Source organism: Bradysia coprophila, unplaced genomic scaffold, assembly GCF_014529535.1.
Source record: "Bradysia coprophila strain Holo2 unplaced genomic scaffold, BU_Bcop_v1 contig_439, whole genome shotgun sequence".
Lineage (NCBI taxonomy): Eukaryota > Metazoa > Arthropoda > Insecta > Diptera > Sciaridae > Bradysia > Bradysia coprophila.
In genome coordinates this window covers 519,254-533,095 of record NW_023503692.1, presented here as the reverse complement: position 1 = coordinate 533,095, position 13,842 = coordinate 519,254, and the positions used below count along the sequence as shown (strand labels likewise).

The 13,842-nt window shown below is 35.9% G+C and overlaps 2 long non-coding RNA genes across 2 annotated transcripts; both read left to right on the top strand.

Annotated features, from left to right (window-relative positions):
* Nucleotides 1–1,809: 1,809 nt before the first annotated feature.
* Nucleotides 1,810–12,521, top strand: LOC119082460. Its single transcript, XR_005088644.1, has 2 exons — nucleotides 1,810–1,882; nucleotides 12,374–12,521. It is a non-coding gene; the product is annotated as an uncharacterized LOC119082460 (long non-coding RNA).
* Nucleotides 9,278–9,632, top strand: LOC119082461. Its single transcript, XR_005088645.1, has 2 exons — nucleotides 9,278–9,339; nucleotides 9,601–9,632. It is a non-coding gene; the product is annotated as an uncharacterized LOC119082461 (long non-coding RNA).
* Nucleotides 12,522–13,842: the final 1,321 nt, after the last annotated feature.

Below are 13,842 nucleotides of genomic sequence, written 5' to 3'. Positions count from 1 at the left end.
TAAGGTGATATCAATAACCTCCTGTCGAAGTCTGTTAACGAACGTTGGCTTGTTACCTTTGTTCATAATTTCCAGATTCGATGAGCTCAGAAATTCACTGAGTTTCGTACATATGGGGTTGATGTTAGTGCTTCCCCATATAGTGTGGTGCGCATTTGCATCGCTTCCAACTATCAGTTCCACCTTCTCTTCCCTACAAAAGGCGATGAGGTCTTGCAGAGCCTGGGAAGGTGGATTGTCTACTTCATATGGAAGGTATGATGAAGCAAGAATGACAGTTTTAGGTTCTTTGTTCCCTTGACTGTAAGTCAGGGTCTAACGGCGGAAAATGAGTGTCCGTTATTAAATTTTTTTTTTGGAAAAAGTTGAAAATGAGTGTCCGTTACCAAAAATTTTTTTTTTTAAATTTGGAAATGAGTGTCCGTTACCAAAAATTTTTTTTTTGGAAAAAGTTGGAAATGAGTGTCCGTTACCAAAATTTTTTTTTTAAGTTGGAAATGAGTGTCCGTTGCGAAATTTTTTTTTGAAAAAAAGTTGTCAAAAAAATCGAAATAAAGTTCTTCCAGGAATAGGATTTGGTATGATTTTTTTGAAATTAGTTTCAATCGAATCGTAATTGAATTCTACGGGCTAAGTTCGTCAATGAGCTCAGCCGACCGAGTAGATACGGATTGGTGAGATGATATATCTGAGTGTGTGAGCAGGCCGCTAAATGCTTGTAGATACTCTAGATCGCGTAAATTTAGTCCGATTTCTTGAAATTGGTTTCAACCGAATCGCAGTAGAATTCTACAGGTTAAGTTCGTAAATGAGCTCATTCGGCCGAGTAGATGTTGTTTGGTGGGATGACATGTGTGAGTGTGAGGACAGGTCGCTGAATGCTTGTAAACACTCTAGGTCTCTAGAAATTGAAATAATACTTTTTTATGGTGCGAATTTTTTTTCCAGCTTTAGCTTTTAATAATGCTTGTATAATCAAACATATGTTGCCAAATTAGAATAAATGTACATCCAAAAAAAAGTTCTACGTTTAAATCGCCCAAAAACGAGATAAGACCAATGGTTTACTTATCTGTACACTAAGTATATTTAAAACATACAGTAAGTGTCATAGAGGCTAGGACGTTTAATTGTCAATTTGAGATTAGGTCGAAGCTAATTAATGATTCGTAATGATACAATCATATCATCTGTTTTTTGGTTTTAAAAAAGGCTCACAAGCAAAAAGAAAAAAGAAAAAAAGCTTTCACTGGTTTTGGGCACCTCTCCCACGCCAGGCTGAGACTTACCAGGTGAGCTAACAGGCCGTTGAGAGAATCGAAGTGGCACAGTGGGGCTTTTTAAGTTTCAGATTCGACGTAGCGTGTGCGAGAGTTGCTGCCCGCACCGAAGGCAAGGGCCGTAATCGCACAGGTTGAATTTCTTTACGTCGTCCCGTGTGATCCCCATAACTTTTTATCACGAGAACTACGAAAATTGTAATTGAGGCACATAAACTCGAAGAAATGCGTTATCGAATGATGAATTAAACCAACATATGCTGACATTTGCGGGGGTCCAGGAACGGCAGCCTACTGGTAAAGGAAAATATTAATATTATCAACCATCACAACAATCAGACGTAAAAAACAACAACAATATCCTCTGAGTTATTTGTCATCAACTTTGTATGTTAACATTAATCAGAGCACTGGCGCACGGTTTGTTCAATATTGATCAAAGTAAACATCTTGACAAGATTTGACTTTCGCATTATGTACATCGACTTTCGCATTATATTCATGGACTTTCGTATTATGTATTAACCGATATCGATACATAACTTGCATTTTTTTACTTTCGCTTCACGTTTGGGAACCGAAAATTACAATTTTCGTAGTTCGTGTGATAAAAATGTAAAAAATCGTTGAACTTGTAAATTTTGTAAATGTTTTTTTTAATATTTCCAACCTCAACAGAAATATCATTTCAAATCGAAGATGGCAATAGTTATTTACGTATCTGTTGTGGACGGTATATTTTAGGCAATTTCGCGAGTTGTAGCCCGAACGAAGTGAGAACGACAAGCGAAAGTGCCTAAAATAAACCGTCCACAACAGATGCGTATTCAACTTTTCATGCTGAGGGCCCAAATTACGAGAAAAATTCCGTAATTTTTGTTCAAGGCATGAAAAATAAAATCTATAAAAAGTAATAGTTGATGTTAATAACTGACACGATGCTATAGATCATCTTCAAGATATGGTACTTTCACACGTAACCTTACTTAAGTTTCGTTCATTCATTCATTTCTATGAGATTTTTTTAACGTGGGTGTCATTTCTTATCGTGGAGCGGCCTTGAAGATGATCAATGATTTCTTAAAACAATTCATAGCATTGTGTCAGCTATTAACATCAACTGTCAAATGACAGTTTTCCACCAGCAAATAGTTTTTACTTGCCGCACCCTGCGAAACTGAAATTTTCGCAAGTGGCACACAGTTTACACTTGCGACAATTTTCATTTTTGTAGGGCTTCGCAAGTAAAATAATTGTTTGGAGATTGTTCTTTTGCCACGAGGAGTTATAGCCCTCGACTTCGGCTCTGGCTACAAAGCTCCCTCTCGGCAAAATAAAAATCTCCGAACAAGGACGTATTGCACTATCCCTACTTCCTATGTCTGTTGTATTTTAAGTCAGCTGTCACATTTGAACCTAACTGGATGTGGTAGAGAAACTAGCTGCAAATTATACTAGTTACTAGTATTTATTAATTTTCATTTACTAGTATATTTTAGCTGCACCCAATGCCTACAACTGAATGCGAGAAGGCAGCATAGCTGCCTTAACCATCACTCTAGGTTTCATTTAGTAATTGCGTTTGTTACATTTGTTAAATTTTGTGGTCAAATTTGCCGTATAATTTCTCGTTAAAGACATGTAGACAAAAGGGTCATTCAAGAAATGCACGCGCAAAAAAGTATGATTATCAGTCCCTTTCCCATTGTGTACAGCAAAATGTATGAAGTATACGCTTTTGTTAAATCCCAACAAAAATCTCTTCGAGAAAAGTGTGACGCAGTCTTTGAAATACAATTTCTAAAATGAATGATATTGCTAGAGTTGACGCTTTCAGCTTCGTTACGCAAAAATTAAATTTTACACCCAATTTTAGTTCAAACAAGCTGGCTTAGTTTTTCTCATCATCTGCCTAATAATTTTTACCAAAAAAAATTTGACTGGAAACAACCAAAATTTTACCAAAAAAATCTGCGTCGCATGTGGCAGATAAATTTTCTTGCTGGTATGTTACTGAACATTTGCCACTTTGCGACGCAGATTTTTTTGGTAAAATTTTGGTTGTTTCCAGTCAAAATTTTTTTGGTAAAAATTATTTGGCAGATGATGAGAAAAACTAAGCCAGCTTGTTTGAACTAAAATTGGGTGTAAAATTTAATTTTTGCGTAACGAAGCTGAAAGCGTCAACTCTAGCGATATCATTCATTTTAGAAATTGTATTTAAATTGTAAAGACTGCGTCACACTTTTCTCGAAGAGATTTTTGTTGGGATATCAGTCGTTTTAGAAGTTTTAGAACACTGCTTTTTATAACAGTTTATAACAGAAATTCGGAAATTTGGCTAAATTTGAAAATTTGACGAAAATCGAAAATTTGACGAAATTCGAAAATTTGACGAAATTCGAAAATTTGACGAAATTCGAAAATTTGACGAAATTTGAAAATTTGACGAAATTTGACGAAAATTGAAAATTTAACGAAAATCGAAAATTTGACGAAATTTGACGAAATTCGAAAATTTGACGAAATTCGAAAATTTGACGAAAATCGAAAATTTGACGAAAATCGAAAATTTGACAAAAAACGAAAATTTGACGAAAATCGAAAATTTGACGAAAATCGAAAATTTTACGAAGAAAGTAATTCTCTATCTGCCACCATTCAAGAAATATCTCTAAAACCCCAATTGACCCACCCATTTCCAACTTTCGACATTTTTCAAATATGCCCCTATGTTCTACTCGTAAAACTCTGAGACTTTGCCGAAGAAAGTAACTCTCTATCTCTCATAATCGCAAAAATATTAGTCCTCTCATCCTACGCTCGAGTAGCTCAAAATTTGGTCACTCTAATCACTCTAGCTCAAACGAATCTGCCCCGATTGGAAACAACCAAAATTTTACCAAAAAAATCTGCGTCGCAAAGTGGCAAATGTTCAGTAACATACCAGCAAGAAAATTTATCTGCCACATGCGACGCAGATTTTTTTGGTAAAATTTTGGTTGTTTCCAGTCAAATTTTTTTTGGTAAAAATTATTTGGCAGATGATGAGAAAAACTAAGCCAGCTTGTTTGAACTAAAATTGGGTGTAAAATTTAATTTTTGCGTAACGAAGCTGAAAGCGTCAACTCTAGTGATATCATTCATTTTAGAAATTGTATTTCAAAGACTGCGTCACACTTTTCTCGAAGAGATTTTTGTTGGGATATCAGTCGTTTTAGAAGTTTTAGAACACTGCTTTTTATAACAGTTTATAACAGAAATTCGGAATTTGGCGAAATTTGAAAATTTGACGAAATTTGAAAATATAACGAAATTCGAAAATTTGACGAAAATCGAAAATTTGACAAAAATCGAAAATTTGACGAAATTTGAAAATTTGACGAAAATCGAAAATTTGACGAAATTCGAAAATTTGACGAAATTTGAAAATTTGACGAAATTTGAAAATTTGACGAAATTTGAAAATTTGACAAAATTTGAAAATTTGACGAAATTTGAAAATTTGACGAAATTTGAAAATTTGACGAAATTTGAAAATTTGACAAAATTTGAAAATTTGACGAAAATCGAAAATTTGACTAAAATCGAAAATTTGACGAAAATCGAAAATTCGAAAATATGACGAAATTCGAAAATATGACGAAATTCGAAAATATGACGAAATTTGAAAATTTGACGAAAATCGATTTGACGAAATTCGAAAATTTGACGAAATTCGAAAATTTGACGAAATTCGAAAATTTGACGAAATTCGAAAATTTGACAAAATTTGACAAAATTTGACGAAATTCGAAAATTGGACGAAATTCGAAAATTTGACGAAAATCGAAAATTTGACAAAAAACGAAAATTTGACGAAAATCGAAAATTTGACGAAAATCGAAAATTTTACGAAGAAAGTAATTCTCTATCTGCCACCATTCAAGAAATATCTCTAAAACCCCAATTGACCCACCCATTTCCAACTTTCGACATTTTTCACAAATGCCCTTCTTTTCTACTCGTAAAACTCTGAGACTTTGCCGAAGAAAGTAACTATCTATCTGCCACCATTCAAGAAATACCTCTAAAAACATAATTGACCCACCCATTTCCAACTTTCGACATTTTTCAAATATGCCCCTATGTTCTACTCGTAAAACTCTGAGACTTTGCCGAAGAAAGTAACTCTCTATCTCTCATAATCGCAAAAATATTAGTCCTTTCATCCTACGCTCGAGTAGCTCAAAATTTGGTCACTCTAATCACTCTAGCTCAAACGAATCTGCCCCGATTTTTTAAATTATTTTTTTGTTCGAATCGTGTTACGAATACCTTTCATTTGATGGGTCGCCTCTGTAGGTTTCAATACAGCTAAGCTACAGCCGAAAACGCGTTCCCGACCCTCGAAAACCACACTCAGAAACCACTTCGAGGCCAATAAAACAAAATTCTGGTTTTTCCTGGGGTAATGGCGTATCACATTTTCATTTTTATGCCCACCCTGAGGTTCCTGCAGAATTTCATGGAGATTGGCTGACTAGTTTCCGAGATCGACCGTCGATAGATAGACAGATAGATAGACAGATAGATAGAAACATCCCGGCAAAAACTCTTTCAGAGCAAAGTTGGACGCAGTCTACAGTCTATATGTGTGATAACTTCTAAAACAAGTGATATCGCTAGAGGTGACGCTGTCAGCGTCGTTACGCAAAATTGAATTTCACAGCCAATTAATTGAAATTAGCTGATCTAGTTTTCCAAACCATTCGCCAATTTTTTTTTTTTCAGAAAAAATTTTAACCAACAGAATTTTGACTGAAAAATTTTCAACAAAAAATTCTGCGTCGCATGTGGCAGATTAAATGTTCTCGTAGGTTTGTCCGTGAGCATCTGCCACTTTGCGACGCAGAATTTTTTGTTGAAAATTTTTCAGTCAAAATTCTGTTGGTTAAAATTTTTTCTGAAAAAAAAAATTGGCGAATGGTTTGGAAAACTAGATCAGCTAATTTCAATTAATTGGCTGTGAAATTCAATTTTGCGTAACGACGCTGACAGCGTCACCTCTAGCGATATCACTTGTTTTAGAAGTTATCACACATATAGACTGTAGACTGCGTCCAACTTTGCTCTGAAAGAGTTTTTGCCGGGATATCAGTCGTTTTAGAAGTTAAGTCGGAAGTTGACGAAAATTAGAGGTGTGTGCCGGTTTTAAAATAGTCGGCGGCGGTGCGCCGACTGGTAAGGGATCGGCGGCGGCTAAATTATTTCAGAACGGCACATTGACTTAGTGTCAAACTTCGAAAGAACTCAGCTGATAACATTGTGATGCTGAGTTGCATAAAGTTGTTTTAGTAACACGCTAATACGTACCAATGATGAAATGGTCCATAATTGTGAACAAAAATAGTGTTGATAATCAAGGCTCCACATTTTGTCTCTTTTTATACACTTTAGGATATGCACAAATTTCAAAAGTCTTTTTGTTACGCTAATTTTGCACATCTTTGATTTGAAATGTTTCAAGTATGTGCATGTTGTCAAAATTCGCAATAGTAAAGTCTACCTCTACACAGTAATCTTTGCATAAAATGCGTAATGTGCAGTGCCGCATCTAGTATACTCATACTCAGTGCTCCGGACCATTGTAACCTAGCGCACTTACGATCTATATCCATAGGATACCAATATTAGTTGTAAGACGCCGCTCAATGAAACCATATTTTACTTTGAAATAAAAAAGTTGGTGCAATATTACGTCTTCTTGTGAAGATGTGACACTGTTAATTTTTTAAGTTATGGACTATGTATGCAAATGATTTTATTCTGCCGCTATTTTGAGCATAAAAATGTTTATACTAATTATGCAAAAATAAAAGATATCAATAAATATCGTTTCATCTATAAATTTATTCATTACTTCATATGAAACCTTGAAATATGTTTATGAACATTGTAAGAGTAACATTTGAAGTCGTATTCCAAATTTTTATTAAAATCGTTGTAAATGTTGCACACCTTACAAATGCAAATAATATGAAATCCTAAATTCTATATAACTTAACGTGTAGAAACGCTTTCATAGAAGAGAACATATACATTTTTAGCCAAACGTGGCCAACGTTTTGTCGTTAAGTTTGTATCATTGGGAAGGTGTCATTGATTCCGAATTGTAATGTAAGCTGTGTAGTGACCGCTATGTTGACTATTCCCTGAAAATTTGACGAAATTCGAAAATTTGACGAAATTTTAAAATTTAACAAAAATCGAAAATTTGAAGAAAATCGAAAATTTGACGAAAATCGAAAATTTGACGAAAATCGAAAATTTGACGAAATTCGAAAATTTGACGAAATTCGAAAATTTGACGAAATCCGAAAATTTGACGAAATTTGATGAAATTCGAAAATTTGACTAAATTCAAAAATTTGACGAAATTCGAAAATTTGACGAAAATCGAAAATTTGACGAAATTTGACGAAATTTGAAAATTTGACGAAATTTGAAAATTTGACGAAATTCGAAAATTTGACGAAAATCGAAAATTTGACGAAAATCGAAAATTTGACGAAAATCGAAAATTTGACGAAAATTAAAAAATTTGACGAAATTCGAAAATTTGACGAAATTTAACGAAAATCGAAAATTTGACGAAATTCGAAAATTTGACGAAGAAAGTAATTCTCTATCTGCCACCATTCAAGAAATATCTCCAAAACCCCAATTGACCCACCCATTTCCAACTTTCGACATTTTTCGCAAATGCCCTTCTTTTCTACTCGTAAAACTCTGAGACTTTGCCGAAGAAAGTAACTCTCTATCTGCCACCATTCAAGAAATACCTCTAAAAACATAATTGACCCACCCATTTCCAACTTTCGACATTTTTCACATATGCCAATGTGTTCTACTCGTAAAACTCTGAGACTTTGCCGAAGAAAGTAAATCTCTATCTCTCATAAGCCAAAAAATATTAGTCCTTTCATCCTACGCTCGAGTAGCTCAAAATTTGGTCACTCTGACCACTCTAGCTCAACCAAATCTGCACCAATTTTTCTAATTAGTTTTTTTGTTCGATTCGTGTGGCGAATACCTTTCATTTGATGGGTCACACGCCCCTGCAGGTTTCAATACAGCTGAGCTACAGCTGAAAACGCGTTCCCGACCCTCGAAAACCACACTCAGAAACCACTTCGAGGCCAATAAAACAAAATTCTGGTTTTTCCTGGGGTAGTTGCGTATCACATTTTCATTTTTATACCCACCCTGAGGTTCCTGCAAAATTTCATGGAGATTGGCTGACTAGTTTCCGAGATCGACCGTCGATAGATAGACAGATAGACAGATAGACAGATAGAAACATACAGAGTAAGTTGAAAGATTTTGATTGTTTGGAAAACGTTAATTTGGTGCATTTTCTATCAAAATGACCAACTTCAAAACGATGTATCTCCGGCAATTTTAAAGTTACATAGTCGAGTGATAGCTCGTTTTGCTCGTATTTGAAGCGCGAATAAGATAGAATAGGATTTGTGGTGATACAGGCCAAAGGAAAGAAACTTAAATTCTCGCCTATATATAGTTGCCGCGTCTCAAAAAAATTTCTTCGTTCTTTTTTTGGAAGTTAGACTGCGTCAAGTCCTCCGCTATCGCTCCGGACATGATACAGAGTAAGTTGAAAGATTTTGATTGTTTGGAAAACGTTAATTTGGTGCATTTTCTATCAAAATGACCAACTTCAAAACGATGTATCTCCGGCAATTTTAAAGTTACATAGTCGAGTGATAGCTCGTTTTGCTCGTATTTGAAGCGCGAATAAGATGGAATAGGATTTGTGGTGATACAGGCAAAAGGAAAGAAACTTAAATTCTCGCCTATATATAGTTGCCGCGTCTCAAAAAAATTTCTTCGTTCTTTTTTTGGAAGTTAGACTGCGTCAAGTCCTCCGCTATCGCTCCGGACATGATTCCTGCTAACCTATAGAGATTGAGCATACATTTTGTAAAAGGGAAAATCCGGTGAAGTCGATCTATTTTAGCGTTCCCGCTACATTTTGTAAAAGAACAAATCCGGTAAGGTCGGTCTATTAGAGCCTTCGCTTTAATTTTGTTAAAGGACAAATCCAATGAGGTGAAGCTATAAGCGTTCTTGCTGCATTTTTTAAAGGGATCCCGTGAGGTCGAGCTATTTTAGAGGTCCCACTAAATTTTGTTAAAGGATAAATCCGGTAAGGTCGATCTATTAGAGCCTTCGTTACATTTAGTTAAAGGACAAATCCAATGAGGTCGAGCGATTTTAGCGTTCCCGTTACATTTCGTTTAAGGGCAAATCCAATGAGGTCGGGCTATTTTAGCATTCCCGTTACACTTTGTTAAAGAACAAATCCGGCGAGGTAGTTCTATTAGTACCTTCGCTACATTTCATAAAAGGACAAAATCTATGAGGTTGATATATTAGCGTCTTTAATACATTTTGTAAAATAGCAAATCCGGCGAGGTCGATCTATTTTAGCGATTTTGCCTTATTTCGTTAAAAGTAAAATCCTGTGAGGTCGATCTATTGGTGTCTTCACTACATTTTTTTAAAGGGCAGATCCCATGAGGTTCCATTAGCAACTTTAATTCATTTCGTTAAAAGGACATCGCTACATTTTGTAAAAGGAAAAGTCCCGTGAGGTCGTTCTATTAGAGATTTCGCTAAAAGCCAAATCTGGTGATATCGATCTATAAGAGTTTAGAGTCTTCATTACATTTTGTAGAAGGGAAAATACGGTAATATCGATCTATAAACGCCTTCGCGATCTGTAAAACGTCAAATCCGGTGAGTTTGTTCTATGAGGGCTTCTGCTAAATTTTTTAAAAGGACAAATCTTGTGAGGTCGATCTATTACGGCCGAATTAAATTGCACAACAATTTCTTAATTATTAATTAATTTGACCAACATTTCGTTTGCACCCGACTCCACCCAACGCTGATTTCGGGTGAATCAGTAGATGAACAAATGAATTGAAAAATAAATTTCAACGCACTCTTGTATGAAAATATCGTGAATCATTCATATACGACGCTACGTTTGAATTGTAGTTGCCACTTCAAGTTTTGAATTTTCGGCGGACTTATGGCGTGAATAAGTTCACCTGTACATTTGCTAACTGGCGCTATTTTATATTCAATAATGTCAGACTTGTTTCTATGTGTTAGTCAAAAAAATTATTATTTTGCTCGAGTTTGTGCAATCCACATAATACAAAAATTATTTAGACCCACCCGCAACGCACTTTTGCAACCGAATAGTTGATGAGTTTTAAACTGCCGACTGCTAATACATTTAATTTGCAAAGACAGACTGTAACCGTGGATTTACATAGCAACGTAAAAGTGACAGATGCAATGTTTTTTAAATACTGCAACCCGAAATTTCATTCATAAAATTAAAATTATGAATGAAATTTCGAGTTGCCGTATGAGAAAATTTTTGCATCTGTCACTTTTACGTTGCTATGTAAATCCACAGTAACGCACATTACTAAATTTAGAACGATCACACGCGATAATATGTTATTATTACACCATTCGCTTTTCGAATATTTTCGCGCTAACAAAAATTCGCTCAAAATTGAAGCGCAATGCACTTAGTACATTTATCTCGAGCATTGGTTTTTGTTTAAATTTTCGCGCCTACAAAAGCGTACAAACGATGACCACATAATCGCTCCAGACAGAGGCTTCGGATGTTGGATGTTTTGCCCCAATCACTGCTGTGGCGCTCACACTCTAATTATTAGTGCGCCCTAAAGTGCTGGAACTTCTTTCGTTGCAATATCTAAATTTGTACAACGAAATTTTTTGCCATATACTGAAGAATGTCGCAAAATTTTCGTTTACAAATCTTTTCATATCTCGGTCCAGTGACTTCGATTGGAATCCGTTTGTTCTGTGACCTATCTCAACTTTATATTTAGAAAAAATTTGCCGAAGTAACCTATAGCCTTAGACGCCATCTTGTGGACGTACTGAGATCAAAGTTGGGCCTCTGTTTCGACATTTAAACCTCAATTGCTCGGAAACGGCACCAAGGATTTTCTTGATATGGGGCTCATTTGAAAGGTCTTTTAGAGTACTTTTCACTAATAATAGCCGTTTTCAATAAAGTGGAAAATTTTGAATGGGATACGAAAAAAACGATTTTTTGTACAAAAAAAAAAACAGGTTTTTTCGCATTTTGCGGCACTTCTTCCACTGTGAGGTGCCGTAAAAACTTGATTTTCGGAATCTACACCCTCGATTACCCCTTAGTAGCCACAGACCGCGCAGAAATCGATCAACCACAGCCCGTAATACACAATTGAAAAGTGCAAAATTTTGCACTTCGGCAGCCATTTTGACAGGCAAAACGACATAATTTTTTTTTCTCCACCACCATCGTGTTCAGTACATTGAATACTACCAAAATCAACGAAAAAATCGTTAGGTCCGTGTCGAAGGGCCGGCCCTAAGGTGGGGCTCTACTATCAAAAATCGATTCTAACGCCTATTTAGAGTCATCCTGTGAAGTTTCAGATTTTTAGAACCACGCAAACGCCTTTTACAGGGCAAAAGCTAAAAACGGCGCTTGTGTAATAAGAGAGGTTGATCAACCACCTTGATCGGCCTCTACCTTATACTGAGTTTCAGATTATTTTTCATCACACGAACTACGAAAATTTTAATTTTCGGTTCCCAAACGGGAAGCGAAAGTAAAAAAATGCAAGTTATGTATCGATATCGGTTAATACATAATACGAAAGTCCATGAATATAATGCGAAAGTCGATGTACATAATGCGAAAGTCAAATCTTGTCAAGATGTTTACTTTGATCAATATTGAACAAACCGTGCGCCAGTGCTCTGATTAATGTTAACATACAAAGTTGATGACAAATAATTCAGAGGATATTGTTGTTGTTTTTTACGTCTGATTGTTGTGATGGTTGATAATATTAATATTTTCTTTTACCAGGGGGCTGCCGCCCCCTGGACCCCAGCAAATATCATCATATCTTGGTTTAATTCATCATACGATCGATAACGCATTTCTTCGAGTTTATGTGCCTCAATTACAATTTTCTTAGTTCTCGTGATAAAAAGTTATGTGGATCACATGGGACGACGTAAAGACATTCAACCCGTGCGATTGCGGCCCTTGCCTCCGGCGCGGGCAGCAACTCTCGCACACGGTTGAATTTCTTTACTTTCGTCCCTTGTGATCCAAATAACTATTGTTAACAATATCTTCTTTTTTTCCATACAACCAATGAAAATTACAGTTTAGTCTAAGAAAATAATTGAAAAAATATATCTAAGCGGAATGAGGTCAAATTGGGTGAAATAAACATATTGTAATAGCGAGATGTTTGTTTGTCTGTCTGTGGGTAATGATTTTACCGTCAAAATCAACTTTTTAGCTGTTGTAATGGAAGTTCAGAGCAAAAAAAACACTTTTTGATATGTTGTAGGAAATGGTTTGAAACGTGGAGAAAATAAGGTCCGCTGGAAACTTTGTTCGGAGATAGTTGAGCTATGACTGTTGGGAGGTGAAAAAACGGGAAACGTGAATAACTTTGGTATTTTGAGAGATGGAGCTTCGATTGTGCAAGAAGACATGTTCATTTCGATGTGGTGAACAAAGTTGCAGAAGAAAGTTTTTTTCCAACTTTTCATTTGTAGGTGGTAGAGTGGATTTTATGGGTTTTTTGGGGGTCCGGAAAATGTTTAAAATTGTGGAGCGGCTGTTTAAATGTTAGAGAGGTGTGTGACGGCTCAAATGAAAGGTATTGATAACACGAATCGAAGAAAAAAAAATGCACGAAAGTTGGCTGAAATTTGATGGAGTTATAGATGTAAGTAGGGTGGTTAACGACCAACGGGAAGGCGTTTATAATTGTGGAGCGGCTGTTTTAAAAGCTGTAGAGGCGTGTGATACGTCAAATGGTAGGTATGGCCGGTACGAATCAAAAAATTACAAAATTTGGAAAAAATTTGAGCGAGTGACAGCCTTCCAAGTGGGTCATTTTTGAGCTACTCCAACCTACAGTGATCGGTGATGATTTTGAGTTTTTGTTTGGATGAAATTGGTATTGCTGAAAGTTGTTGGGTTTAGAGAATTAGATCGTTTGGCAGGATGAAAGTCACCATAGTGTACGCCTTTAGGTATTAGTGACCACCCCCTCCATTTTTGTAACTTTTTGTGTGAAGCAGATGGAAAGTTGGTTTCTTCGGCAAAGTTGTTGGTTATCGAAAGAGTTGTGGTGTGAAAGTGACTTCAATGAACGCTTTTACGTATTAGTGACTACCCCCTCGATTTTTGTATCTCTGGCAAAGTTGTACGGTATTGAAATAGAGGTTGTGTGGAAGTTAATACAGTGGACGTTTTTGTGTAGGAGTTGGTAGGAGTATATTCGAAAAATGACGAAAGAAGAGTCGTGGGTTGTAGAAGGGTACGGTATATTCACCCAAAGTTGATGGTTTTCAGCAGAGTGTCACACGGGAGGAGGTGTTTTATTCGAAAAGGAGTAAGAATGGGGATTGCGGGGGTACAGGG